The 26,684-nt window shown below is 41.6% G+C and overlaps 1 protein-coding gene and 1 long non-coding RNA gene across 16 annotated transcripts in view; one reads left to right on the top strand and one right to left on the bottom strand.

Annotated features, from left to right (window-relative positions):
- The window catches only part of ESRRG (estrogen related receptor gamma), a 473,961-nt gene that overhangs the window by 22,652 nt on the left and 424,625 nt on the right, over positions 1–26,684 (bottom strand). The gene's annotated exons all lie outside the window — the stretch shown is intronic.
- LOC120400977 overlaps positions 1–26,684 on the top strand; it is a 98,051-nt gene that overhangs the window by 66,551 nt on the left and 4,816 nt on the right. Inside the window, exons 4-6 of one of the 3 annotated variants that reach the window (XR_005596207.1) lie at positions 7,961–8,091; positions 10,923–10,944; positions 19,549–19,670. This is a non-coding gene — a long non-coding RNA (uncharacterized LOC120400977). Of the gene's footprint in view, positions 1–7,960; positions 8,092–10,922; positions 11,109–19,548; positions 19,671–26,684 lie in introns of all 3 variants that reach the window. The other 2 variants (XR_005596205.1, XR_005596206.1) reach the window with 2 other exon arrangements.

Genomic DNA, 26,684 nt, shown 5'->3' with positions numbered 1-26,684 from the left:
TGTTCTCTTCCCATTGGGGAAATCCCAGAGAGAGCAGGAAGCATTAATAGTACTTGGCTCTATGAGCTAAGATATGAAAAAATTATCTAAGTTATATCTGTTCTTCTCCTTCAGAGTAAATACTCCCCTGACTTCCAAGCTCCTGAATCGCATAATCCCAGCCCAATTAATGTAATCACATTTTTGAAAGCACAAATTTACCTCATTGTAGTCTATAAACATTTTAGCCATTAAGCAGATCACCGAATGCAGCTGCAGTACTTTCACTCTGATATCATGTAGTCATCACCTATATTTTATAGATTGCGGCCCCAGTTTGTCTCCTGGCAGGTTAGTACAACTCCACTGACTTCCAAAGACTTAAATCTCATCACACCAGCATTGAATTTGGGTCCCAACAGTACATATTGGTTCCTCAACTTGAAAATATCCATCACAGCTGTTTGCTTCATGGCAGTCTCCAAGACAAACTCTTGGTACTGAAGTTAAGCAACTACAAACGGTGCCACAGCAAGATGGAGTCTGACAACAACTGAAGATTTTCATGTGGTAAATATCAGATAAAGCTAAAAGTGCAAACATGTCAAAACTGTAAGTCAAGACCAAATACACAAGCATAAAGACAGACTTTATCCTGCCTTTCTGGACAAATTTGAAATGTAATAGTAACGTTTTATGTTTAGGGACTAGTTTGTGGCATTATGGACCAAAGTTCTCTCTCACTTGCGTTTGGCCCCATGACTTTTGCACAAAACTAAGAAAAAATGATCAGTTTGTCCAACTGATGCTTTGTTACAGAGGATAAATTGAGCCTCTCCCTCATGAATATAATGGGGAAAATAGGTGTGCTAAGGCAAGAACTGGTTTCGGCATCTGTAAACTCCAATCCTCGTCTGACAACACCCTCCACCTCATCGCGCAGTTTGGAAGTTATACTGTCTGCATTACGAGCTCTGATTGCCATCTGCTAGTTTTGCCATAGGGACAAGGACACCAGATAGATAGATTTCACAACAAGGGTGTCTGGGGGCCAATTTGAGTCTCCTAAGAAAGGCCCCCATGTATCTTCAGAGTCTAATGTTGTCTTGGGCCAGCCCTGTTCATTTTTCCATTTCTTATTTAAATATACATTGATATTTTTATATGTTTATGTAAGTTCTTATAAAATATTAATTTATTTTATTTTATAACACAGAAAAATGCTGATCATAAGCACTGTTGAGTAAACTTTACTGATAGGATGGCAAGTGCCAAACAATAGATTGAGAAACCTTGGGCTTTTATCACAACGCTACTTTCATCTCACTGAAACAACAGCAGATAGATGGGTTGGCAATAAAAATGCATTCACACTGCGTGTCCATCTCAATCCATTAAGAACAATGGATTCTCACTAAGCAAATATTCACTTGTCAGAAGTATTTGCAACACTGGATTCATTCAGCAGGACTAAGTAAGTGAGGTTCACAGCAATTTAAAAGCAGCAAATTAGACATTTACAAACAGTGAAGATGCTTCTTGTCTAGCGTGACCTTTCACTCAGGCTGTACAAGAGGGTGTTAATGTAATTTAAATGCCAGTTAGAGAGTAGAAGACAAAACTGAAATATTTCTATCAAACCTTACATAATGATTCTAAAGAGGAACAATTTAAGTTTGTAATTTTTTTACACACAGAAGGCTGCATTCCTCATGTAACTTATTGTAATTCACAAGCATGTAGTTGTTTAAATCAGATTTATGTCCCAGAAAGAAAGAAATGTGTCCATATCTATATATCTTTTAGTTTCTTGCTATTTCCAGTTACAGTACCAATTCTTGCAAGTTTTTCTTTAAGACTAACAGCATAATAGCAGCTTGAAAGTGTCACAGAAAGGAACCTTTTATCTGACTCCCTATTAGACTTTTCTGTTGCTAACATTCAGCAATGTGACAAGTTAGATGTAACAAGTTAGCCATAGTTGCCTGGGGACAGATTTGGTAAGCTCTCCATGCGTGGCACTCCCTTTAGAGGGGGTTCCACACACAGAAAGCTTGCAGCATTGGACTCTATTTCCCTCACCTGTAAATTCACACCATACTATCCTAGGATTCTGATCTCAAAAAAATTAACAAAAAAAAGGGGGTTAAACAATTAAAGTGCCTGATTCTCCTCTCACACTGATTTCACCACTGGAACACTACAGATTCCAAACAGGGTTATCCCAGATTTATACTAGCATGAAGTGAAACCAGAATCAGGTCCAACATATACATTTTGATTCATCATTGGGTGCTATGAGAACAAGGGAAAAAATAACTGTAAAGAAGAAAGAGATCATTTTTCCTTCCTACTTGCAGGATGGTATGTGAAAACACTTTTGTGCTACCTTTCTATGCTGGTGATTTTAACTTTAAGATACTGCCAGTGGAAGAACTCGAACATTCAGGTGAGTAGTACAGTGTGGTCCACGACACTGCATGGCAAAGCGGGGGAGCTGCGACGCTTGGACTCACCCGGCAGCGGTCTGGGTCTTCAGCAGCATTTCGGCCGTGGGGGGCCCTTCAGTCGCTCTGTCTTCAGCAGCACTGAAGGGCCTCCCCGCTGCCGAAATGCCGACCGAAGGCCAGGGCTCGTGGGGCCCCTGCGGGGCCCGGGGCAAATTTCTCCACTTGCCCTCCCCTCTGGGCTACACTGTACACTACTCCTGAAGGGAGAGCAATCCTAATGTAAAGAGTCCTGGGTATGGTTGTTTTTTAGTACACCAGTACGTACAATCTGATTTGTTTGTTTAAAGTTAAAATATGCAGGTCTTCAACTCATGGTCTTTAAACATGGTTGGGTCCCAGCTACCTGAAAGAGTGTCTCTTCATCTGTGTAAAACTGCTGCAGATGAGATCAATTTATGTGCTCCGACTACCATATCAGTTCCTAAATGTGAACAGGTGTGAACCAGGGGCAGAACATTTTCATTGGAATTTGCTTCTCTAAATAGTCCAAGACAGCCTGAGCTTGTTAACCTTCAGGCTGAGGCATTTGCATGAGAGAGAGAAAGGAGTAGGTCTGTATTTATGATGCTGATAGTTTGCTTTGGGTGAGTCTTCTATATAAAAAGGCCCAAATTTTCAAACCCAGACTCTAATTTTGGACTCATTTCCCCCTCAGTGTGGATGCAAGTATTAGAATTCAGGCATGTTACTAAGAGATTTGTAGGTGTCATTTGCATCTGCAAATCATGTAGATATCAACGAATGTTGCATCTTTTGTGCTTACAAATGACTGTAGATGCAAAAATGCAGGTACAAAATTAGAAGCTGGGTTGAAACCTCTTTGAAAATTTTGCCCATAAAATGGCCAATTTGTTTAATATGGAAAAACCATTACGGTGTATGCACTTTCCACCAAGATGTAACGAAACATTTTATATGGTTTTCAACTAGCCTGAATTAAACTGCACACTCACACAGGTCCCAGTGATTCAGGACTATCTAAGTACACATTGGTGCGACAATGGGCAAAGGATCATGTCATATATCCTCAGACAATGGGAGTAACTCACACACTTCCATTAAGAAGGGAGGGATAGCTCAGTGGCTTGAGCATTGGCCTGCTAAACCCAGGGTTGTGAGCTTGAGGGGGCCATTTACGGATTTGGGGCAAAAATCTGTCTGGGGATTGGTCCTGCTTTGAGCAGGGGGTTGGACTAGATGACCTCCTGAGGTCCCTTCCAACCCTGATATTCTATGAAGATTGCAAAAGTTCTGATGTTGCCATTCTGATATAATGAAAAAACAGTTACACACAAACCAGCACCAGAGCTGGCTCCCTTGCTCATAGTCTCAGCATGTGTTGAATGAGCATGGAGACTGAGTAATTCTGACTCCCTACAAATAGGCTTTCCCAAATTTTCCTAAAAAGAACCTGAAGGGAAAAAAAATCAAAGAAAGTGACAAAACAAGAACAAAAGTCATCTCCTGGAGACATTTGTATTGCCCCAGTTAGCATCACCATGGTTCTAAATTTAACAGACAGGCAACAAAACTAGAATATTCAGAATTAAAGCTTCTTAAACCTTCCTAGATTCACGCAGACTTGCAGATATTGCAGGGTCTGAAAATAATTAGGGGTCATGGCACTCATATGTGCTGCAAAGACTGGGCACAATCAATTGAATTGAAGATGGCATGAAAAGCCTTCTCTCTGAATTTCTTAGTGGTTTTTTGTTTGTTTGCTTTTTCATTCACTTTCAAAATCAGATTATAAATGTTAGAAGGGGAGGGGGCTTTGTATATGTGTAATATGAGCCACAGTTTATTGATAAACTCTACTGGGTCTACTTTGAGTGCTCTTTGGCTCAAACAGTGTTAGGTCATTACTGTCTGGCTTTCACTTCTCTAGGGAAGCAACCAGTCATTTCCTCATTGAGAACAGTGGCAATCCCTGGTCCCTCCATCTTTCCATCTGGCAAAGTCAAATTTCCAGGAATTGCCCAATCTGGTTATTATGAAGCCAGTGTTGGAATGTAGTAGCATACAGCAATGGCTATGCGTACAACGCAATCAATGTACATAAATTAAGCCTGCCTGTGCTGTGATAGCTATGTGTGAAAAGCTTTCATAGAATCACAGAATATCAGGGTTGGAAGGGACCTCAGGAGGTCATCTAGTCCAACCCCCTGCTCAAAGCAGGACCACCCCCAACTCAGTTTACAGAATAAAAACTTATCAGGGCTGTAAAAATCTCTGATGAATGTATCCCTCACTCCCCTTTACAAAAAAAGTCACATCAAAGCATTGTGTTATAAACTTTCTGCCTCATATCTTTTCCTGAGAGGGTTTTTGCTTCCTTCTACTAGTTAGTTTATTTCCTTAATGTCATGGTGCCACGGATTGTTTCAAATAATATTTGCATTTGCCCTGCTCTCAGGGGATTCAGGAGGGGAGGAGAGAAAGAGGAAGACTGGTACCTCTCCTGCATGAATGTAGAGGGTTCATTTACCCTAGCTGAGTGTGTATGTACCATTAAGACTACTACTCTGGAGTGTCTTGAGTCTGAAACAGTCCAAATAATAAAGAAAGAAAAAAGCTGCCTGATTCTAATACACCTAATTAGCCATCAGCAGATTCTTAATTGCATACATTAGGATGATTCCATAGTGGAGATTAATTCTAAATATACCCAAGCAGCTGGTTAAGATGCCATGGATTACAGTGTGGACTGTACTTTTCCACTTAATTAGATATCAAAATTAAGCAGCAACAAGCATTTTGACATAACGGGGATCAAGCCGCCGCTTGGCATCCCAGAGCTGCACTAAAGTGACCGCTAAACAGAGCCGCACAGATGGAGAGATATTAAATGCCGCACTGGAAAGTAATTTCAAATAATAAAATATCAATATTTACATTTTAATTACCCCTACTGAGAGCCGCTCTGTCATTTTCACTATTGCCGACGCAGCAAGGGGTAGTGGAATGACATTGCGGCTCTGACTGCAATGACTATTTTGTTTCCATTAAAGAATGACAAGTGTTTTAGAGGCAGTGACACCCAGTGTGTGAACAAGAATGACAGCAGATCAGAAAATTCCTATTAAGGGAATAAATCACTCAACAAGAGAATTTATTCCAAGCAGCCAGCTCCTTTTTGAAACACATAATCCTTCCAAATTTTCTGGGGAAAGTTTATTATTAGAGATGCCTAAGGGAAGCCTTAGCCTCACGTGAAATATTGAGAAAGGAAAGACATTACACGATGACTGGTCAGTTTAAAACAACGATACTCCAAGTGGGCAAATATCTGACAGTTTTGTATAAATCAAAATAACTTGAGGGGGGAAAATGGAAAACTACTGGCACTTCTTATAAAAGGAGTTTCCTTCCTGTCAAATGAACTCACAAAAGTTTTGACTGACCACAAAGAATGCTGGGTTTATTTTTGCTATCTTTTCATTAATTTTATTACAATTAGTCTAATGAACACTGCCTCATCTGGACTGCAGTATGCTGGTCTTTGGAATTGTTGCCAGAAACTGCTCACAACAGGTTGAATGCATGTCTTCCACTCTCTCCCTCTTTTTAAGATAGGTATATTTTTTTTCTTTCCTTCTGTCCTTCAGTATTTACATCAAGGCTATTGAGTTACTCTTGAAGCACCTAACCAAATCTAATTACTCCTTAGCAGGTCTGAGGTCAAGATTATGAAAAAAATATACATATATTAAATCTGACTTGCACAAAGAAGAACAGAAAGGAAACAAATATGAAAAGAGTTTTTAAAAGAAAAGACTTCCTTGGGGATGTCTGTCAAATTGTAAAGATCTTGACAGAATTTCAATGCGCCCAGATATGAGAAAGTGCATAAAAGAAAATACTTAGTCAGTATACCGTAGTATGCAGCTAACTAGCCCTCCTGTGTCATGGCATCTATTTATTTAAGGCATGGAGAGCTAAACATCTATGAATGCAACAAATGGTTAAAAAAGAAAACAAATAGAATTTTATAAAAAAGGAAAAAGAAAAGCTTGGTGATGAGTTTTTAAGAGTTTTAGAGATAAGTTTGACATAAAATGTAACAGTGAAGTACAGAAACGTGACCCTCATATTAGTTGCCTAACTAGTTGATCTTCCTCTTCTTCTTCTTCTTTCTTTTTCTTTAAGTACCCAGGAAGTACTTCTTAAGCATCCCTAATGCTTTTAGGACAAGACACTTCCCCATTTCTCAGCCACTAGCACCTTTTAATTTCTGAAAGAGCCACGGTTGAAAATCTTAATTAATTGTTCCATACTGCTTCAGGATCATTATGCAATGTAATAAAGGCCGTGTAATTATGAAATTTTACAGCCATTACCAAGGCTGATGGCTCGTATTTCATCCTCAGCTGGACCCAATGGCTTTTAGCCACTCAGCTCCCTTTTGATGAACTACAGACAGATCTATCAGGCCCAAACAATATCCAGGCAAGGCGGCTATAATAGCTACCTACAGATGAAGCCATAGATAAAGATAAACTATAAATCTACACACAAATGCAGGCACATTGCCTCAGGATGACAGAGGGGAGAGGATGAGACACTTGGGAAAGCAGGCTGCTTGCATGAAGGCAACCTTCTGTGGCTCTCTCTCTTATTCAATTTGGAATTTGTTTGATTTCTTAAAGATGTAAAACCTTTGTTGAATGGCTCACTGTTTTAGAAAATAATCAAATAATAGTAGATAGGCTGGGGGGGATGCATTTTTCTGTGGAAGGGAAGATGCTGCATTAATCTTCTGTAGAGTTTGAAGAAAGGAATTTAAATGGGCAAATTAACACACCCCAGATGAGAGAATTTCAAGTCAACAAGTTTTGTAAATTATAGCCTTCTGTTCTCCTTCCCTTCATCTTATACATTTAAAAATGCATTCAGTTCAATTCCTTCTATCAAGAAAAGCAAAGATAAATTAATTTTTACATGCATAAAAGTGACATTCTGAATATATGTTATGAGATTTAGTTAGATTTTAGCTTTTCACTGTAGGCAGGAATGAAGATGAGGTAAGGAAACTTCACCTCATGCAACATCCTCATAGACCAGTGTTTCTCAGTGACTGTTCCATGGACCAGTGCTGATCCCTGAGATCTCCCAGACACAGTTTAGGAAGTAAGCAAGCTGGTCCCTGGTATCAATGACTTTACTCTTCAATTTGAGAATAAAAACTAAAGTGAAAGTTGAAGGAACAGGTAACAGGCTTAGTTATTAGCATTACCTGCTTTTGTAAAAAGGACCCTCATTGACTTTGGTACTTGGGTCACCATAATCTAGGCATTTTATGGAGATGATGGGAATGGGATTATTTTATGGCTGGCAGAATGGTAAGTGCTGTCAGTGTGGCTACTCTCTAGGGAGAAAAAAAGCTGGGCTGCAGTGTTTCTGCCCTACCATGATGGAGACTATGCACAAGTTTGGGAACATCACCATGACCAATTACATTACTTCTACAGTACCCACGACCATTCAACGAGTAGTCCTGGAGCTTGTGCCATATTAATGGTTAAAAGGAAAGAACATGCCAGAAGAAAGGCAGGCAGGAAGGGTGTCCTTGAAAGCAGGCACACCCATCTCACTGATATCTGTAAGTACTCTTCTACTCTTTTTCTTAAAAGCATTACTAACAGTACATGTTTATATGATGTACGCATATACTTTTGTCAATCATTTTCTCAATCGGGAGTCTATGATTAACATTGAATTTGAAAAGAGGTCCGCCAACAAGTGTGAGAACCTCTGCTCTAAAAACATCAATGGTGCACCCTCATTTGGAATACTGTAGGCAGTACTGGTCACTCAAAAAGATATTGTAGCTTTAGAGGGGGATAAGAGAAAGGCGACAAGAATGCTTAGATACATGTCCTACGAAGACATACGGAAAAAATGGGATTTTTACTTTAGAAATTAGATTAATAAGAGGAAGCATGGATAAAAGTATAAACCAGATGATACAGAGAAGGCAGATCAGGAGTTTCTGTTCTCCCTGCTTCACAGCATCAGAAGTAGGGTATATTTAAGAAAAATGGAAGGTACCAAATTCAAAACTGAAAAAAAGAACTACTTTTTCATTCAATGCATAATTAGACTGAGGAACTCAGTGCCACAGGATGTCACAGAGACCAAGAATTTAACAAGATTTAAAGGGAGATTGGACGTTGATATAGAGAACAATAATGTTCAGAGTTGTAACAGTTAAAGCTCTCTCTCTCTCCATATTATATGTATACACGCACACACACACACACACACACACACACTTACTTGCTTATTTCTAAGCAATAAAGACCTTGTGCTTCAGAGTTTAAACCAATTTCTAACCATTAGGTATTAGGATGAGATCTTCATGGAGACAGATTACCACACATCTGCCTACTGTGGGGATCTTGCACCTCACTCTGAAGCATCGGGTATTGACACTGTTGGAGACAGGATACTGGACTATAAAAACTGTCTGATCCAGTCTGGCAATTCCTGTGTTCCTAAAAATGGAATTAATGATGGCCCCAGAAGATAGACTGAATTTAAAAAAAAATAGGTGTTGGGGAGATGGACATCAGCTACAGAGTTTCAATATCACAACATCTGGACTTTCACTGTCTGTATAAGTTCCTAAAATCATGCATCATTCATGTTGACTGTCAGGGATGGATAAACCACATTCTGAGGCTTGAGGCTACTTCTGTAGAAATAAAATATGGGTGAGAAGTCTGCATTACTCACACATAAATTGCACATATACACACGTATGTGTGTGTGTTTATTTGTGTACTTTGCTTTAAGTAAACTGATGGCACTCTGAAAGCTACTGAGATTAGGAGGGATCTTCTCGGTAATTTTGCCTTCTTGGCCTGTTTCATTATAAAGTGTTTTTTTAAAAGATAATCCAGCTGAATTATAAGGACAACATAATAGTATAATCAAACATCTTAAGTCTGAGAGATGTCTCCATAGTCACAGAGGGTCACTAGTCAGCAGGTCTGCAAGTTCAGGGAAGGGATGAGATGTGTGATTCTGGTTTCTTCCAGCATAAACCTTGTCAATCCTTGATATATGGTCTATTAAGGACCAGGGTGTGCTGTTAACATGCTTTATTGAAAGTGTATGTGAGGACAGTATTCATTGTACATGGTGTGAATTGATCTATTTCCGTGCTGTATTTGGAAGCATCGTAAACATTCTCAATGGACAAAAAGAAAGGAAAAACCCCAGCATAAACATTAAACATATACAGCATACTAAAACATCTAAAATACTAGACTATAGAGATACTCATGGACTCTGATCCCTGGATAGCATTTAAATCACTTCCTTAAGCTGTAAAAAGTTACCAAAATTCAGCTGACTGCTTTAGCTGAAACATAGGGCTATATACAATTGGGAAGGTTTGATGTAGACTGATAAAAACTGTCAAATCCTCCACCCCCACCATTTCCCAGCCAGTTGACTTGTGCTTAGCCAAATTAGCATCAGCCTCATGCAAGAGCCCCTTAGCTTTGTTTCTTTTCATCCTCCCACCCAATCACTCACACTACTAGGATGAAAAGCAAATACAAATATGCTCAGCAGGAGCATTTTTCAATGGAGAAACTTCAAGAAGGATGTAGCCCCAAAGAGGCTGTGATTCTCAGTTCTATCAGGAAAGGTAATACCAATGAACATGCAATAACAGCCTAATAAAACATAAAAAAACTAAATTACATTAAAAATTGGATAAAACCTGTATATCTTATCCGGTGCTTCTTGTTTTACAAAAGAATTGCTTGAATTTTTATGCACTTTGGTAACTGTCCAATTAGTAATTACACGTACATGTGTATTCCATAACTTGAGAATTCAACTACAGTTTTTAAATGAGGACAGGAAATTTCTGCATGACAAATATTCAGGCAATTAATTTATGGCTTACTGTATATTGGTTGAGGTAGAACTTGCCCCAGCACACTGAAATGATGAGATGTTTATCATTCCCATATATGGGTTAAAAAACAAACAAAAGGGAACCAATAGTATATATTTTGATCAAGGACAGATTTTCAGTATTGCTTTTGTATCGTTTTCCTTTTTCATGTAAGCCATTCAGTTTTCAATTTTGAACATTCTCATGCAGATGGCATGCTACCATAAGATGTTTCTAAGAAATCTGTTTTAGATTACATGAACAGGAAATCTTCTGTTAAGTGTTTTAAAGACAACCTGTAATAAGAAAATATATTGGCTTAGGGAAAAACATTACCATACATCCAGACCAAAACCAGCAAGGAAATGGTGCATAATTGTATGTCTTCTCTGTTAAGATTCATTTAATGCCACAAAAATCTGTAGCTGCTGTTATGCATGCCATGTTTTACTCTGATTTTCTACACTTGGTATTCCCCAACTGAACTGTTTCTTATGGTGATTTTTTTTTTCCTACAGCAAATCAACAGTTTTTCAAGAGGTCTCTGTGCAACCAAGGAGTATGACATTTACTAATGTGTTGAGAGTCAGGGATTCTCTTTTGTAGGAGCCAATACTAATAGGAAAGATATGGTTCAGTGTCCTGGGTATTCTTCCAAGTTTTATTAATTAGATGGAAAGCTTTTCCCTCTGGAATATTGTAAGGTATTTATTAACACTTCAGTCCACAAACTAGAACAAATTTACAGTAGCGGAGGTAATTGTTACATACACCAGCCCTGGTTATCAACTTGGCAGGGAAAAGCAGAAAAAGGTTAAGATTATGATCTTTTTCATGATATTTTAATTGTACTTCTTAATCTGCTAAATTAAAAACTACAGAGCAATCTTATTCAGATCACAGACGAAAAAGATCATATCAATTTGTGACAAAATGTATGAATGCTACTATCTGCTTTAATTATGCAGAAAATTTAACAGTCAAATTCAGTATGATCACAGAGCGGGTAAGATACAAATATTATCTCTTCTCCAGTTGTGCTATCTCCTCCCTAAGCGTTTTTGTGTTTTCTTCCAAGCCTCCCATCCCTTAATGCCTGGACACTCTCCCCCAGCTAATTTGTAATGCCACCACTTTCTCCTCCTTCAGATTAAACATCAAGATCCATCCCTACCACTACGTTTTCAGTCAATTGGCAACTGATAATGTCAATGCAGGTGGTCATAACTATCTCACTTATTTATATGCTTCAAAAAGAATCGTAACTGTGCTCATAGCTAGTCTGTGTAACCACATGTTCCTTTAACTATTGCCCTTGGTCTTCCCATTCCCACTCCATCTGTTTTTTATATCTACTTAATTCAGACTGTCCCCTCTTAGGGGTACATGGGTGTATGTTCAGTGCCTAACACAGTGGGACTCTGACCTGAATGGATGCTATTGTAACACACAATTAACGAATGATAATGTTTTGTTATGAGTTTCTAGTGTAAAACTACTTTGATGATGAAAGTATATTTGGGCCTTAACTTGCACTCCTGAATCCATGCCCATGAAGTCAATGAGAGCTTTCCCTGAGGAAGGCCCACAAAGAGTTCGATCCAAGCTTCCAATATTTAAGCACATATTGCTGTGAATCCTCTAAAACAATACTTGTGCAGGTGTGTGCACAGGCAGGACTTTGTTGTGCAAGGTTTGCTAAGGATGTTCAACCTGGAGTAAGACCTGAAACTGTTAGCCACTTAAATGCTGTTTTTTTGGGAAATCTGGCCCTCCATCTCCTCAGCCCGTTACTTTTCCATGATCGACCTCTAATACGCTGTTGTGTCATGGCAACTCTCCTTCTTGTTGACCAGTACTTGATGTGGCTATCTTTCTGAAGGTTATCAATACCAACCAGTGTGTGATACAGAAGGGTTCATTTCTTCCCTCCCCAACACTGCCAGAATATTATTTTGGCAATGTTCTCAAGTCAGGATGGGAAGCAGCAGATCAGCGAAGGCCTAGAATCTGGGTCAACTGCATGGCAACATGTTTTGCCACCTCTGGATTTAAGAGCCGGCCCCAACTACTGCTCCTTTATTAATTCAAAATTGCTTCTTTTTGTCTTAATAATAAACCTCTAGTTGGAACACATGACTATTGTGGATTTATATATTTCATTCCTTTACTATCAAAGTCATGATTGCATTTACAGTGGATTCCATTTGGACATACTGACCATCACAGGGCCTGCATATTATACAGTTCTTGGCACCTGCCAAATCGACCTTTGTTGAAGCATTGAGTTCTAGCTTATTGAAACGTGTGGGATTTTAAGAGTTTGATATAGTCACACAAACAAACTAATAGGGAAAGGTTGGCTGAAGGACGAGCTAGTGGTTAAGGCACAGGACTGTGAATCAGGCAATCTGGGATCAGCTCCCAGCTCTACCACAGACTTCCTGTATAACTCTGGTGGAGTCATAGAACCTTTCTTTGCCTCAGTTTCCTTATCTGTAAACTAGACATAAGGAAACTACTTCAGAAATCTGTTGTGAGACTTTATTCATTTGTGTTTGAACCCCATTTACATCTTGAAATAGAAGGCTCTACAATGTAGTATTACAGAAGAGGGACAGCTCACCTACATTTAAGGGTAAGACCAGCTTTCTGTTGAAAGCTTGACTCTAAGTGCTCTACAATTTACATGGTTACTTGCCTTGAAATTTGGTGTGCCTCATGGGGGCATGGACTTTTTTGTTAGTGATATGAACTTGGGGCCACTTGACCAAGGGGTTCCTGAGATACAGCCTCCAAAATAAAAACAGCTTTTCTTAAAGTTGAGAGATTCTGGCAAACTTTTTTCCCTCACAGACAGAGATCAAACCAGGGCTCAGATCATTGCTCCAGGGGCTCCAATGTTCAAGGGTTAGGGAAAAATCTGCCCCTGAGAAGGATGTTTTTATTATTCTTATGTGGAGAAATGCAACCTGAGTACAGCAGCATGTTCAGAAAGTGCTGAAACTATTTTTGAATAAAAAAGGAATCACATATGAGAATGCTCTCTGGGAGGAGAGGATGATTGGGGAGCATGAGTAGGTGGTAATGGGGATGAGGGGTTTGGGTCTGCATCGAGGAAGGAGGGTATCATGGGGAGGGAGACAAATGGGAATTGGTGGTAGAGCAATTGAAAGGGGTTGGGCGACTCAGGTAAGGGGTAGTGAGTAGGGATCTGGGGAGTATGCGAGGAGAGGATGAAGACAGGTGGAGACTATATGGGGTAGCAGAGGAAATTGCGGGTTTACAAATGGCGGGAGGCATGTCAGCCCTGATTTGTCTCCTTCTCTGTATGTGCTGGGATCTGAGCCTCTCTCTCTGCCCACAGTGTGCTCTGGGATTTGGGGAACTCCGCTCCTCTTGGGGTGTCTGATCCCCTCTCCCTGTTCCTCCATGTGAGCTGAGATTTGGGGCAGGGGACTGAAAGTAACACAAATGTAAAAGTCTGAAATCTAGACAATGAATACCTAAGATGCACATTACCCCAGTGGGTGGGGGGAGGGGCCCCATTTGCAAGAGGGGTGGCCTGGGTGAACCTGGGGCATGGCTGAAGCAAGGGCGGAAGTCCCAGCTGGAGGTGGGTAGTGGGACTGAGGGGCCCAGTTCAGTGCACAGCCCAGTTCACATAACTGAGGTACTGGGCAGCCCTCTAGCAAGCTGCTACCTGTGATATGTGTACGCAGCAGCATAGGGCAGGAGACAGCGAGGGGCAACTTCTTACACGTTAATGTCTTTTACAGTACTGACTAATGGCTTAATGGGATGGCGGGGAGCAGGAAATGTTGGCAGGGGACTACACGTTGTGGGGAGTGGCGGGGAGGAGGAGACAGACACACCAGTCTTCTCTCACATGCTTAAAGTCACTGCAACAATCATGTAATAAAAAAAACAGTCAAGGCTCTGGGACACAGACCTTAGATGAGATTTTTCTCACTGGCCATGTTAGCAACTGCACACTGCTAACATTTCAATGCACAACCATTATCCCCATTCCACTATAACAAAATGTACAGGAGATGGGGGATCACTGAGGAATCACATAGCAACTGTGTAGCCTAATAGAAAGACTATAGGACTGGGGCTAGTCCCAGCTCTGCCACCAGCCTGCTAGGTGACCTTGGGCAAGTCACTTCACCCTTTGGTGCCTCAGTTTCCCATCTGTAACAGGGGATAATGATGTCAAGTTCCTTGAGATCTATATAAAAGCTAGATCTTTTGATTATTATCTAGCCACAGTAGTCTATTAACTGCAAACCTAGGTGAGAAATACAGCTGTCGAAATGAGCACTAACTCATACCAACAAATATTTCTCTCTCTCTGTTTAAAAAAGTAGGATATTTAAGTGATCAAAACTTAGTTACTGCAGAGTTCTTTGCCCGGTGATACCTTGCACCCTTCCAGAAAGTGGAGTTCAACAAAACTCAAACTTCTGAAAACCAGAAAATACAGAGTTATGGTTAACACCCAGAAACTCTGGCCTCATTGAGCGATGCCCCAATAAATCTACAACACACATCCTCACACTCTGCCTTTTCACTGTAATGGGCAGGCATTACATAGACTTGCCCTAGGCTCAAACACTGAGCTTACTCCCACAACAGAATACCACAAATGTAACATTTAACAATCACTTTGTATCCTTTTACAACACTTTTCACTTGCACACAAATTGCCACCTAAACCTGTACTTTCCCCGGCTCCAGTGGGGGCAGAGTTAAGTTTGTGTGGGTGTTTCTGCAGGGGCACCATTTGGGGGGGAGTGGCGGGCTCTACACCCAGGGCCGGTGCAACCCTTTAAGCGCCCTAAGTGGTTGCCTAGGGCGCTAGAATTTGGGGGGCGGCATTTTTTTCGGCAGCGACTGCGGTGGCCTGATCTTCAGCCACCCCAGTCGCCGCCAGCATTTAGGCGGAGGGAGCTGGGCAGGGGAGCGCAGGGAGGGCTGCCTGCAGCAAGTAAGGGGGGGCACGTAGGGGAACTCCCTGCCCCAGCTAACCCCTGCCCCGCCTCCTCCCTGAGCACGCCGTGGCTGCTTCACTTCTCCCGCCTCCCAGGCTTGTGGCGCCTAAGCTGATTGGCGCCGCAAGCCTGGGAGGCAGGAGAAGTGAAGCAGCGATGGTGTGCTTGGGGTGGAGGTGGGGGAGGGGTGAGCTGGGGCAGGGGGGTGCCTCAGGGTGGAGGGTGGGGTGTGGGGAGCTGCCGCGTGGAGGGGGGTGCCTCAGGGAGGGGACTCGGGGATGGGGGAGCGCGCAAGGTGGAAGTTTCGCCTACGGTGCGAAACATCCTTGCACCAGCCCTGTCTACACCCTCCCCCACAAGTTTTGTAGGGGAGGTCTACTCACCCTAACCCCTGGTGGAGCTCTTAACTGCAACAGCTTGAGTGTGATACCTGGTGAGTTCAGAAGCTGGGAGCAGCACAGCCTTTGGGGCAGCGCATTTATTTATAAACAGAGGCAGGGTAATAAAGATACCAAAAGGCTTATCATTAAAGTAAATTAAGGATCATTAGATGATCCTGAAATCATTGCCAGGCACTTCAGTTAAAAGATAGGAAACAAAGTTTAGGAATAAAAGGTGACAATGGAGAGAGGTAAATAGTGGTGTCCCTCAGGGGTCTGTACTGGGACCAGTCCTATTCAACATATTCATAGATGATCTGGAAAAAGGGGTGAACAGTGAGGTGGTTAAATTTGCAGATAACTGTCTTGAATAATTTTGTAAGGCCAAAGCAGACTGTGAAGAGTTACAAAGGGATCTCACAAGACTGGGTGACTGGGCAACACATGGCAGAAGAAATTCAGTGTTGATAAATGCAAAGTAATGGACATGGCAAAATATAATCCCAACTACACATACAAAATGATGGGGTCTAAATTAGCTGAACCCATCAATAAAGAGATCTTGAATTCATTGTGGATAGTTCTCTGAAAACATCTGCTCAATGTGCAGTGGCAATCAAAAAAGCTAACAGAATATTGGGAATCATTAGGAAAAGGATAGATCATAAGAGAAAAATATCAGATTGTCTCTATATAAATCCACTGCATGCCAACATATTGAATAGTGTGTGCAGGTTTGATCACCCCATCTCAAAAAAGATATATTGAATTTGGAAAAGGTATGGAGAAGGGCAACAGAAATGACGAGGGGTATAGAACACGTTCTGTATGAGGGAGGTATGACAGAGGTCTATAAAATCATGACTGGTGTGGAAAAATTGAAAAAGGAAGTGTTATTTCCTCCTTCACATAACACAAAACTTGGAGTCACCAAATGAAATTAATAGGCAGCAGATTTAAAACAAACAAACAAACAAACAAACAAAGTATTTCTTCACAGTCTACCTGTGGAAACTCTTTGCCAGGGGATGTTGTGAAGGCCAAAACTACAACAGGACTACAATAAGAACTAGATAAATTAATGGAGGATAGGTCCAGCAATGGCTATTAGGCATGGTGGGCAGGGCTCTAACAAAATGTTCTGCATGTCCCTCACCTCTGTTTGCCAGAAGCTGGGAGGGGCAACAGGGCTACTTGATGATTGCCTGTTCTGTTCATTCCCTCTGAAGCACCTGGCATTGGCCACTTGGCTAGAGGGACCACTGGTCTTATCCAGTCTGGCCATTCTGATGTTCTCATAATAGAACCCAGATGTATCTGGTCCCTGCTGTAACCCACGCGAGACCCCACTCTCCTCCCAGAGCTGGGATAGAACCAAGGAGTCCTGATGGGGTCTCTCTCTCCACAGAGTTAGTAATAAAGTAAGAATATACATTACAATTTTAAACCTAACCAGTGCCCCTTAAGTGACTTGCCACAAGATGTCAGAACATGTCGTTATTAGAGCTGAGTGGGTCTAATATTTATTTATTTAATTTTCTTTCTTTTATAAAGGAATTAGATACAGGGCCCCTGTCAGCTAATTGCTAAGTTATCTGCCAAAAAAACTAGAGTTTTCAAGTGCTTAAGTAGCCCCAGGAATCACGGTTAAATTTCCCCCCACCCGACCCTATCCCCATCTACCAAAATCTGAAAGAGTGCCCCTGTATTTTTGTATTTCCTGTTTTTTAGAAGTTTGAGTTTTGCTGCACTTGACATTCTGGAACAGCACGAGCTATCACTAAGCAACCGTAATGCTGCGTTAAGTGGCAAAAAAAACTTTGTTAATTAGTAGTAGTAATAGAACCCAGTTTATTCAAAAGTCTTGGAAGATACCTGAAAAGGATAATGGAAGAAAATGACCAAAGTACTATGAAAAGGATAGACAGGCGCTACTCATGTAGTACATAGGATACGTTTGCATTGCAGATGAGAGCTGGCTTCCTGGTGTGAGTAGACAGACATGTCTTAACTCTGCTCAAGCTAGCACACTAAGAATAGCAGTGTTGCCAAGGGCAGCAACTCAAGGTGGCTGCCTGAGTACAAACCCACCTGACCATCATGGGTACACATTCAGGTGGCTAGCCCATGCCGCTGCTCATGCTATCCCCTAGTTACACTGCTATTTTTAGTGTGCTAGCTGAGCAAAACTAGCACAAATCTGTCTACTCATGCTGGGAGGCACAATCCCACCTGCAGTGTAGAGGTACCCACAGAAGCAACAACTGGATAACACGTTGTGCTAAGTCACTGAGCCTCAGAGTGCCATGTTGGGGCGGCTCTAACCATTTCGCCGCCTCAAGCATGGCGGCACGCTGCGGGTCGCGCTCTGCCAGTTGCCAGTCCCATGGCTCCGGTGGACCTCCCGCAGACGTGCCTGCGGATGCTCCACCGAAGCCGCAGGACCAGCGGACCCTCCGCAGGCACGCCTGCGGGAGGTCCACCAGAGCCGCCTGCCGCCCTCCCGGTGACCGGCAGAGCGCCCCCCGCGGCATGCCGCCCCAAGCACGCGCTTGGCGTGCTGGGGCCTGGAGCCGCCCCTGGTGCCATGAATAATATCTAGCATTTTAAATCTATAGATCTCAAAGCACTCAAAAATTGGGGGTATAATTCACATTTTTCAGAGAGGGAAATAAAACTCAGAGATTAAGTGACTTGCCCAAAGTCACACAGCGAAGAGCCAGTGGCAGAGGTCTTTTGACTTCCATTCTTGTGCCCTGTCCACTGAAGCATAACACAGATCTAATATCGGGCCTGATCCAAAACCTATCCAAAGAGTCCTCATGATATCATAGCTATGCAGACCAACCAGTTTAAAAAAGACTCAGGGGACATAAACAGACTTCAGTTAACAGGAAATTCCAGCTGATTGGTACAACTGGGACTGATACTGCTTCTATTAAGGTCACAGGAGTTTTTTCCATTGACTTCACTGGGAGCAGGATTGGACCAGTGTATGAGTCTTTTCACTTTCTGATGGTGAAAAATTAAAACTAGGATCTTAAATAACTATACAGTGCTGACTTTATAGTTTATACCACTGAGTAAGAGGGTCAAGTGTGTTAGTGTTATAAAACTCTAAATCAACATTGATATTATACTGTCTGTATGAAAATACATAAAAATACATTTAATTAACTGGAAGGTTGTGACACAAACTGACAAAAGCAATTTAAAACAGAAATTTCAAAGCGAAGTCTGACACCTTTAGAGTCATTCTGATCTCCACAGAAGATACATATTTAGGCCAGAATTTTTATATATGCCCATGTATTTTTAAATGTTTGAAAAATATGCATATTATTTACCCAATTGCCTGGAATGTCTGTCGGAGAAATACATATTTATTTTTAAAAGCAATCCATATATTATTTACTCAGTGGCTGAGAATGACTGAGAAAAAGCCGTTCTGGTCTGTCAAGTAAATACATATTTATAAATGGTTTTTAAAACATATTATTTATCCAATGGACTGTAATGGCTCTGCCAGGGCCATTACACGTAAATATGTAATTAGCCACATAATAAAACATCCCCATAAAATTTCCCTGAAAAACATTAACTTTCTATGTGTCAATACACAATTGTTTTAATTTTGTTTTTCAAAATACCAAAAGCTATGTTAATGAGTAAGACACATTTTTCCATTATATATAGGGGGAAAAAAAGTATCCCAATTACTGAAGTCTGATTTTCCTTATTTTATACTTTACTGTTTATGGCTCCAGTGCTGCCTGCCATCGGATTCACCTGTGCAGACCCTCACACCCAGTCGGACTGACTTCAACATGGCTCTGCACAGAGCAAGATTCTATTGGCAGCATGACAGGCTAATTTAGTACTCACGAAGGTATGGAACTGATACAACTTGCTAGAGTTATGTGTAATGTGGACAGTTGTTGTATTAGCTTCTCCACGCAGCTTGCCAACACACCTGCAACACTGTCGGGCCCTCTTGCCAAGCATGATATATGCCAAATTGGATGATGTTTTTTCACATGGAGCATTGTCCACAATGAACTAGATAAGACCATCAAATCCTTTTCAGTTGTGAAAGTGAGAACAGGATTTGAAACTAGGGCTCCAAAGATTAAACCCACTTCATCACCTAGCCCAATGAGTGTTGGCATTTAAGTTAGAACAGAACTTAAAATAAAATCCCAACCATATAATTGTTGTGAAATTTGTGAATTAAGAATGTTAACTTGTGAACTTTGGCTGAGACCGTACACATAAAATTTCAAATTGGAGTGAACTATACTGTTCGTAGTAGTGCAAATGTGTGTTGTAATAAAAGTCATACATTAAGATGTAAATTTTATTCTCTGAGCTGAATACTAGGTGATTAATTCTCATAGCGCAGTGATCAATTGGTACAAATGCTGCACCTGTAGTAATGTTTGTTTTTGTACATATTAGTAACAGAAGTGCACCACTAACACAGGTGTCACTTGCGTAGCTGTGCAACATTTCTGATATTTTGAAAACACTGAGATTGGTAGTTAGGTTGTATGTAGTTCTGCCAATTTTTTCAATTAGATCCATTACTGATTTGATGGAAAAGCAAATTAAAGATACCATGGTGGTATGTAAATTGGTTAGACGGAGCATAAGGTTCTGGTACTGAGCTTACAAGTCACATGGCTACTGAAAATGGCTTTATCAAATGTACTTCAATGAGATTTCTGGCGACTGCCTACAATCATGGGGGACATTTTGCAAAAGACCACTACAGGATTAGTCCAGCAGCTGGGGTTTAAAACATATAAAGGAATATGCTAAAATGGCATATAGATCTTTAGAAAAAGAGTGCTAGGAGTGTATTATGGCAGACTCTTGTTTAGAACCTGTTGGGGTTACACAGCCAGAATCTACCTCAGTTACACCAGTTTAAATTTGGAGTAATCCCTTCATATCAATGGAATTATTCCAGGTTTACACTAGTGTAAGTGAGATTAAAAACTGGCCCATGCATATTAACATTTTATATTTTTCAAAGCAGCAATAACTGTTTATAAATTGATGCTGTATTTCAAGCTGTCTAAATGCTTGGCATGTAGACACAGCTAACTAACATTACTTTGCAATATTCTATAATCTATCTCATTCATACACTTCTTTTGCCAGAAAAAAGAACAAGATTTTTTCATGCCAAGAATGAATTCTATGTGGTGGTCATGCAGCAGTTCACATTTTCATGTTTGCAAAGTCAGCCCCCCCACCCTTTCACTTCTCTTTGACCAGATAACTGTCAGCAAAGAGATTCAAAGTGATGCAGACCCAAAAGCAGGTAGAGCCTTCCCACAAAGAAGTCTCTTACCTAATTTACGCTTAATTTATTTATAAAATCAAATCAAAATGCTGCCATGAAAAAATTATTCTTACTTAGGCTGCTGAAGAATCTTTCCAACTAGTGCTCTCCTCAGTTACTCCATAGCATAGGAGGTTCTCCTTCTCAATTGGGGAAAGGAGGAGGAGGAGGAGAGGAAGAGGAGAAGGAGCCCTGGAACTAGTTTGACAGAGTTCAGCAACAGAAGGTCCAAATATGGCATACATTTCTCTATATAGGTACCACAGTGAAGTCTTTTAAGGTCAGATACAAGTAAGTCCCATGTCTGGCTTTGGTGCAGTGGAAACCTACATAAGACGACACAAGCCTCCAAAATCCTCTTTTCTGATTTCTGCACAGCCACTTACGGCTTAGTAGAAAGCCAGCTTTTTGTAGAATCTGGCCCTTCCATCGTGTCACAATAATAGAAGCAGCCATAGGGTCCAATACTGCAGTCCTTACTCAGACAAAACTCCTACTGGCTTCCCTGGGAGTTTTGCCTAAGTATAGGATTGCAATTTTAGGTTCTTCATTCTACAAACTCAGAAAACAATGTCTGTGAGCGTAAAGGAGTGGTCTACGTTGTTTAGTTCAGAATACAGTAAGCACTGTTCACAAAGGAGCACCCTTGTGTGTACAGATCTATCCTGAATATATTGAATGATGGAGCATATCTTCATAATTGAAATTAATTTTACATCATTGATACAATATATTTTCAACATATGTACATACATTTAATGAAACATATGACGCATATATTGACACTGTGGGTGAAATCTCTTTCTCCTGGAAGTCAATGGGAGTTTACCCATTGATTACAATGGGGTCAGGATAGCAGCCTATTTCTTTTCCCCCCTTTGAAAACTATCCAAACCTTTGCATACAAATAGAGCCATTAATGGAAAGCAACACTCTACAAGTAAGGCAATACACATATTAATTAATCCACAGGATGCACATGAGGCAATCAATTTTCCCAAATCAATTAAAAAAAGAAAGAAGAAAAAGAATTTGAATTTCCACTCGTTTAAATAGCAGATTACTTAGTTATTGAAAACTCTCTCACATTTGCATTGTGTCTTCATTACATTCAGCCATATACTGGATAACTTGTGCAGAAGAGTTATATGTAGGAAATCCAAAAGTTGTTTTTTTTTAATTGGGGTAAGATTTTTTTTAAACATTTCAGTCATCCAAAAAAAGGCAGGAGAGGCGGAAGACGGGGCATTTGATAAATATTAGAAAACTTTTTAGATTGCAGTTTTAGTTATGCATGATGGGCCAGTATTGGAAAAAGTGTCATGTTCTTTTTTCCATGCCTCTTTGTGCATCCATGGAAGACATGTCCTACAGTGTTTCAGTCATTTGCTGAAGTTTGGTCATGGTGGTGGGGATGTTGTTAGGGAAGTAAAAAGAGCAACGTCCATTTGAAGCTTGTCTGTGAACTTTGCATGAACCGCCAGGAATAATGTAGTGTGATGACAAGCCAGTTATACCTTCCACTAAATTTGCTGTCTGGAATGAACTGAAATAGTGTTTGGTTTGTGTAATTACGTCCATCTATCTTTATATTCCAGCGGCATATCGCAAATTGAAAATACTAAAAATTGACTGTTGGTTCTGATATTTAATGATTGCCAAAGACAAGACGATGATTTATTGGTTACTTACCGATGTGACACATTTGCATCTTATTAGACGGAGATTACTATTCCTTAAAATGCGGACGAGGCCTGATCATGTCTGATGGATTGATTTGATTTGCAAATGTAATCAAACTAATAAGAGGGAAAAAATGAGCAATAATGCCTTGTTTTTCAACTGGCAATCACTCCCCTGCCAACAACGCTGATATCCCTGACTAAGCAGCCTTCACACAGTCTTCCTGTCTCCTCAAATAAACAAAGGGATGCAGAGAGCTTGATAAGAGGATAACAAGCCAAGTATGGATGGAACAAGGAGCCTATACCTCAGAACAGTATAGCTGCATTAATGGGCTAATAGGCATACTAGCCTAAGACTTGCTGTGACTTCTATCTTCTTAAAAAACCTCAATAATATCCATCCAGCTAGAACAAGAAACCCCAGAAGAACGTAGCAGTTTTAATTAAGGGAATTCCAGAGGGATATCCATCACCAGTGCAAAAGCAGTAAATTGCAGGTGAAATTATTAGAATGGGAAGCTAGTTTGGGAAATTATTAGATTATTATTAGATTACTGAAATTATTAGAATGGGAAACTAGTTTGGGAAAGTAGTTTGACCAGTTGGAATCACAACCTATGGGCAGAAGACAAGAGAACAATTTCAAAGGACTATAACATAGTGTTTTTAAAACCTCCCAAATCATAAATACAGACTTTCTATAGATTTTTCCCTGCACTGAATTGATAACATAATCAGCTAAGGAGTAAGTTCCACTACAGACACACTAGCATGCAGGCCACGTGCTGGTATTTCTGTAAGGGCTGAAATATGGTTCTAGTTAAGAACAGATTCTTATTCTGCTTTACAGTAAGTGACCCTAATTCCCCACAGCAGGGCTCTTTTCCTCGTTAATGACCTCATCGCACAATAAGTGGTGGGCCCTCTGTCTGGCTTGTTGGAGAAGGTGTGTGGCCCCTTTAAGGGCTAGAGAGCCAGAGAGTTACCTGTTACAGAGGCAGGCAGCTCCATACCAGGTCAGCCTGGAGAGGCTGATCCATCCCCCAAGTCACAGGAAGAGAGAGGGGACTATTTATGCCCATGTCTGTGCAGTAAAAGCCCCTCTTTTTACCTGGACCAAGCAGAGCAACATCCAACCTTTCACCCATAGAAGTAGCTAAAATACCATGTTTTGTCCTGATCTGCTGTGGGCATTAGCTAGTCGCTCCTTTCTCAGGGGGCTGGGAAGGAATTTTTCACTCATCGCCAGGGCAAGATGGGTTTTTCACCTTCCCCACAGCATGTTGGGGGCTTAGTGGGGGGGAAAAAACAAAAGGGGAAGTTAGGTTATGATGTTGCAATTCATTATGTAACCGTGGGGTGGATGTCCAGTGCAGGTACTCCATAGAGAATGGATATGGTGATCAGAAAAAAATGGATTGGGAAAGGATTTAAAGGAGGTATTCTTAAAGGAGTGGAAACAGCGGGGTCAGAGCTCCTATGACTGGTATCACAGAGAGTCAACCCCCCCTCTTTTATATCCCCCCTTAACCCCTTATTAAAGGAGCAGGTTGGCCAGGGACCCCTCCCAGGCTGTCCCTAGCTATTCTGGGGCCCTACGCAGGCCCCCCATGGGGGCAGAATGTGGGGCCCCAGGTATCCATGGGGGGAAGGAGGGGGCTGGCCTCAGGCCTCTGCGGGGAGGAGGTGGAGCTGGCTTGGGGGCATAGGGCAACCACCTCCCAACACTCACCAGGGGTGCAGCTGGGGCTGGAGCGCTGCACTTCCTGCTGCTGGTGAGTGCAGGCCCGGCCCTGCTGCAGTCCTCAGGGGAGTGGGGGCGGGGCTGGGGTGGAGCAGGGGTGGGAAGGGGTGGGATTGGGGAGAAACAGGGTGGGGACTTTGGGGAAGGGGTGCAGTGGGGGCAGAGCTGGGGTGGAGCAGGAGTGGGGGCCATGGGGAAGACGCAAAGCAGGGGCTGAAGCAGCATGCAGCTGCGCAGGGCACCAGGAAATGTGGTGCCCCAAATTTCCTGGTGCCCTACGCAGCTACATACTTTGTGTATGGGTAGGGACGGCCCTGACCCCTCCCAATATATGTAAATGATTATGGAATTATCTGCACTGTGCAATTTTATCAGCTGGGAGCTCCCAGACATTCAGGAATGAAGTTGTGGCCTAATTAAACCACACCCAGTGTCTCCTGTCTTTCTTGCAGCATAGCCGGAGGGAATTGCAATAAGTCTCCCATCCCATCCCTCTCTCCCACCCCACTCCACCGAAAGTAGAAGGCAAATAATAAACTTTAAGGCCTGCAAAGCTGATCATGACATACATCTTTAGGGTCTGATCCAAAACACACAGACGTCAATGAAAGTCTTTCTATTGACTTCAGGGGCGGTTGGGATCAGACCCTTACAAAGAGAAGACTGGAGTGTGAAGCTTGATAGTTATGGGTCTGATCCTGTACACACTGAAGCAAAGGGATAACTCTGCTCAATGGAGATGTTCATGTGAGGAAATTTATTCATGTACTTAAGTATATGCAGGATTGGTTACTAAGTTGCTGCAGTAAAAAGCATCAACTGACATCACATACTTTGTTAAGGAAACAGGTATTACAAGGTGTTACGTAAAAACAAAGTTGAATTTATGAAATTAATTACCATGCTCGAAGGACTCAAAATATTTCCATAACTTAAAACTGCACAGCCAATGCAATTTGAATGTATATAAAGATATCCTACCAGTGCAAAAGCATCCCGGCCAAATTCCAATTAAATAATTATATTCTGCCTGCCTAAAATTCCCCCTCTACTTTTAACTGGATTAGGTATACTTCACTGCTTGTCCTAAACTGTTGTTTAGTGTTGCTGTAAAAAGTCATCACCTTCTACTGCAGAGATAGTGCATTCAATTGTTACTGAAGTTCTCTATGGCAAATTCTAGCCCACCATGTAAAAAGCTTCAGGAACACATGCCACCATAGCAATATATATATACACATATATGTATATACACACATATACGCATACATCTTTCCCCGCTAACAAGCCCTTTCACAGTCACACTCAAAGATTATTCTCTCTCATTGCAGACACAATCTCCACAGGTTACGTGGTTGTAGATGGCATTACTCAGTTAGTAGGCATATTAACACTCTCATTATCACCACAATAGGCACCAACTCCGTGGGTGCTCCGGAGCTGGAGCACCCACAGGGAAAAATTAGTGGGTGCTCTTTACACACTGGCAGCCAAGCTCCCCTCCCCCCCGCTCCACCTCTTCCTCCCCCCAAGTGTGCTGCGTCCCTGCTCTTCCACCTACCTTCCAGTGTTTCCCGTCCAGCCATCACCAAACAGCTGTTTGTCAGCGTTAGCACGCTCAGGGGAGGCGGCAGAGCCAGGGATTTGGGGAAGGAGTTGGAATATTGGCAGGGAGGGGGCGGAGTTGGGGTGGGGGCTGTGGGGACGGGGTTGGCATGGGGGCGGGGAAGGGCTGGGAAGAGGCGGGGCAGGGCCGGGCCTCATGGAAGGGGTGGAGTGGGGTTGGGCTGGGGTGGGGGGGAGGGTCAAACACCCACGTGAAAGAGGGGAAGTCGGCGCCTTTGATCAACACCCTCTACTCTAGTGGTTCTCAAGCAGGGGTACGTATACCCCTACGGGTACTCAGAGGTCTTCCAGGGGGGACATCAACTCATCTAGATTGTTGCCTATTTTAGAACAAGCTACATAAAAAGCACTTAGCAAAGTCAGTATAAACTAAAATTTCATACAGACAATGACTTGTTTATACTGCTCTATATAATATGCTGAAATATAAATACAATATTTATATTCCAATTGATTTATTTTGTAATTAAATGGTAAAAGGTGAGCAATTTGCCAGTA

This window comes from Mauremys reevesii, linkage group 3, assembly GCF_016161935.1.
Source record: "Mauremys reevesii isolate NIE-2019 linkage group 3, ASM1616193v1, whole genome shotgun sequence".
Lineage (NCBI taxonomy): Eukaryota > Metazoa > Chordata > Testudines > Geoemydidae > Mauremys > Mauremys reevesii.
This window is presented reverse-complemented; position numbering and strand designations above follow the sequence as displayed.